The sequence below is a fragment of the Heteronotia binoei genome, chromosome 20, assembly GCF_032191835.1.
Source record: "Heteronotia binoei isolate CCM8104 ecotype False Entrance Well chromosome 20, APGP_CSIRO_Hbin_v1, whole genome shotgun sequence".
Taxonomy (NCBI): Eukaryota; Metazoa; Chordata; class Lepidosauria; order Squamata; family Gekkonidae; genus Heteronotia; species Heteronotia binoei.
Genome location: NC_083242.1, coordinates 10081758 through 10086115, shown reverse-complemented (window position 1 = coordinate 10086115; position 4358 = coordinate 10081758).

Sequence of the window (4358 nt, the reverse complement as noted above, 5' to 3'; positions counted from 1 at the left end):
CTATATGGCCCCTCCTTCTCCCAACTGTCCCCTTTGCTCACCACTACTCTGAACAAGTAATAGCACTGCCGCTGGTCTTTTTGCTTTTCTCTCCCCCCTTCCCTAGATGCAGAGCAAAGGGGATGGGGGGAGTCAAGAGATCTCCGTCTCTCTGAGATTGGGGCACACAACAAAGGGGTGGGGTGGGGAGCGGAGCTGCTGTGACTGCCCAGGAGAAGGGGGGTTAGCTTATGGCAGTCAAGGCAGCTATCCCTGGCTCTCCCATACCACAAACATGAAATCCTGGCTCCAGACCTGATGTGGCCGCCTGTATAATGCAGCCCCCCCCCTCCTTCTGCTCAGAGATGCAAGCAGCCTCTTTGGTTTCCCTTTTGTTCAGTCGCACAGTCGAGTCTGACTCTTTGCGTCCCCACGGACCAAGTCACGCCAGGCCCTCCTTCCTGTCTTCCACCACCCTCCGAAGTCTGCTCAAATTCGTGTTAGTTCCATCATTAACGCTGTCCAACCATCTCCTCTTTTGCCCTCCCCTTCTTCTTTTGCCTTCTGTCTTTCCCAGCATCAGGATCTTCTCCAGGGAGTGCTCCCTTCTCCTTTGGTGGCCAAAGTATTTGAGCTTCAGCTTCAGCATCTGACCTTCCGGTGAACAGTCTGGGTTGATTTCCCTTAGGACTGACTGAATGGATCTTCTTGGAGTCCAAGGGACTCCCAAACACAAAAGGTATAACGGCCCCAGGAGAGGAAGAAGAAAGGCAAGCACACTCAGGCAGAGGTCTTCTCAAACTGTCCCATAACCCATCGGAATCACCACAGCAGGCAGATAATGTCAGCAGCTCTGGGTTGGGAACGACCTGGAAATTCTGGGGGTGGAGCCTCAGGAGGGTGGGGTTAAGGGAGAGGAGGGATCTCAGTAGGGGATAACGCCATAGATCTCACCCTCCAAAGCAGCCATTTTCTCTGGGGAAACTGATCCTGGCCATGTGGGAGATCTCCATGTGCCACCTAGAGGCTGGCAACCCTAACTGCAAGGACAGAGGTAAGCAGAGAGCCAGTTTGGTGTAGCGGTTAAGTGCGTTATCTGGGAGAACCGGGTTTGATTCCCCACTCCCCCACTTGCAGCTGCTGGAATGGCCTTGGGTCAGCCAGAGCTCTCTTATCTGGGAGAACCGGGTTTGATTCCCCCCTCCTCCACTTGCAGCTGCTGGAATGGCCCTGGGTCAGCCATAGCTCTTGTAGGAGTTGTCCTTGAAAGGGCAGCTGCTGTAAGAGCTCTCTCAGCCCCACCCACCTCACAGGGTGTCCGTTGTGGGGGAGGAAGATATTGTGAGTTGCTCTGAGACTCTGAGATTCAGAGTGAAAGGTGGGGTATAAATCCAATATCTTCTTCTTCTTCCTACCTATTTATTTATTTAATTGTATTGTAATAGTAACTGATTGTTACTTTTTAGCTTAACGTTTTTATATTGATGTTGTTTTTGTTATTATGAACTGTGAGCCCCCACCCACCTCACAGGGTGTCTGTTGGTGAGGGGAGGTAAAGGAGATTGTGACCGCTCTGAGATTCAGAGTGCAGGGCGGGATATAAATCCAATATCATCATCTTCTTCTTCTTCTTCTTGCTGTTATCTGGCATGGAGAATAAAGCAGAGATGCACCACAGGGCTGGGGGCCAGAGGGGAAGCGTCACGCATTTGGGCTGAGCCCCACACAGCTAGTCACCAGTTCCTGGTATGTCGTTAAAAACAAAGAAAGAAAACATTTGCATGAGACAAGATCCGAAGTCTACAGCCCTTCCTTTTTTTTGTGACTGGAAGCAATCTTTCACTTCCTCTCCCTTGTGTTATATTTATAGAAGTTAAAAAATAGGACCCTAAAGCGTACCATGAAAGCTCTTTCTTTTCTAAACCGTTTTATTCACGTCACGACTAACCCGATTCTAAAAAACAAAACCTCTTTCTTTTTCCCCTGCAGGGCCATAGTCAGCCCGGGGCGGGGGCCCACTGGGGGCAGTGCCCCTATCGAATCTGCAGTGCCCCACCCAGTCTTCCCAAAGATTTTTTCCAAAACAAGGCGCAGACTCAATCATAGTACAAAAGCAAGAGTTCAAAAATGTGGCGAACCACCTGAAGCAGACCGCGTTCCCCGGTTTGGGTTGGCGCTGAGGCCAGAGAGAGCAAAGAGAGAAACGCACCCATCTCATGCATCGAAATTAGCAGCAGCGCCATGTTTAGGAAATCATCGCATGAAGAGGAACCCAGCCGCTACGATCCCATGCTGTTCCGCAAGCGTTAGAAGACAGCTCATTTGGCAGCTAAAAGGGCAAGAAACAAACAGGTAACAAACTGGTTTGAATTTTACTGAGCTTCACGGAAGCATCTTAGAAATGCTGTTCCTGTTTTTGCTTTGTTTAACCACCGCCCTGCTTTGCTAACACTGAAGCAAGGATGAATGAAAGGAGGGATGCTTCCACAGGCCTGAACAATGAAGACCGTTAGTCCTTGCTTGGATGACCCAGGTTAGCCTGTTCTCATCAGATCTCAGAAGCTAAGCAGGGTCGGCCTTGGTTCATACTTGGATGGGAGACCACCAAGGAAGTCGGGTTGCTACGCAGAAGCAGGCAGTGGCAAAACTGACTCTGTTTGTCTGCCCTGACCTGGCTGGCCCAGGCTAGCCTGATCTGAGAAGGGAAGTAGACTCAGCCCTGTTTAGTCCTTGGATGGGGGCCACCATGAAAGTCCAGGGTTACAGTGCAAAGGCAGGCAGCGGCAAACCACCTCGGAACACCTCTCGCTCTGAAAACTCTACGGAGTTGAGGGCACTTTACACACAGTCCCTGCTTCTTATGCTTCTGGCTCTGAGCCACTAGGGGGCACTGCCATCCAGTTATTTTTTTTTAAAAAAAACCACATCCTGCGTAGTTCTGGTTTAAGAGAAAATTCACACAATACGATTCTTCTTGGCTGGCATGAGGAATTCGTACCAGCTGTAAGACGGGCCTTCTGTATTGGGATGTTTGGTTAATATAGCAGACTTCTGCCCAGACACAGAAGCGTGATACTGAGTACACTAAATAAATCTCCCAAGAAATATATTGCAAAAAAAGATAAGCTTACATGTATTAAAGTAGGTGAGCATATGAAGCTGCCTTCTACTGAATCAGACCCTCGGTCCATCAAAGTCAGTCTTGTCTACTCAGAATGGCAGCGGCTCTCCAGGGTCTCCAGCGGAGGTTTTTCACACCTATTTCCTGGACCCTTTTTAGTTGGAGATGCCAGGGATTGAACCTGGGACCTTCTGCTTACCAAGCAGATGCTCTTCCGCTGAGCCACCATCCCAGATCCAGTTCACATTCAGGTTGCGGTCGAACGGAGAGAAAGAAGCCCAATCCAAGGACCGCTTTCCCTATCACAAACGGCCAGCTGATCCGTCATCGCATTTGTCGAAGTATGAAGGCACTGAATCTGCAGAAGAGACCTGCAGAGACATGTGTCTCTACAGAAGGCCATGCAAAGAGAGTGAGAGGGCAAAGCAAGAGAGAGAAAGGAGGGGTCAGAGGGCAGCTCCCAGGTTAAGACAAAGAGGCATCCCATTCAAGGAGAGAACACCTATACGCACTTCAGAGTGACGTAGCACCCCTCAATGTACAGGCATGCAGAGTCGCTCTTTCCAACATTCTGAACTTCTCAGTTGTATGCAGGCCTGATTTTGATCCTGACTGTGACATGCAGGGAGGAGGGCTTTAGACTCCCCCCTCTCCGAATTCTTTCTTATATCCTGAATCAGCCCTGGCAGCCACTATTTGCATGTGTATAAAGTGCTGTCATGTTTGCAGCCGCCTTGCTGCATGGGGCTTCCAGGGCAAGTGAGAAGCAAGAGGTGGTTGGCCACGGCCTTCCTCTCCAGAGCCTTCCTTGGTGGTCTCCCTTCCAAGTACTTGCCCTGCTAAGCTTATAACTTATGGCAACTCCAGCAAAGGGCTTTGCAAGGCAAATGAGAAGCCAAGTGGGTTGCTATGGCCTTCCTCTCCAGAGCCTTCCTTGGTGGTCTCCCATCCAAGACTTATGGTGACCCCAACAAGGGGCTTCCAAGGCAAGGGAGAAGCAGAGGTGGTTGGCCATTGCCTTCCTCTCCAGAGCCTTCTGGTGATCTCCCATCCAAGACTTATGGTGACCCCAGCAAGAGGCTTCCAAGGCAAGCGAGAAGCATAAGTGGGTTGCCATTGCCTTCCTCTCCAGAGCCTTCCTTGGTGGTCTCCCATCCAAGACTTATGGTGACCCCAGCAAGAGGCTTCCAAGGCAAGGGAGAAGCAGAGACGATTTGCCATTGTCTTCCTCTGCAGGGTCTTTCTTGGTGGTCTCCCC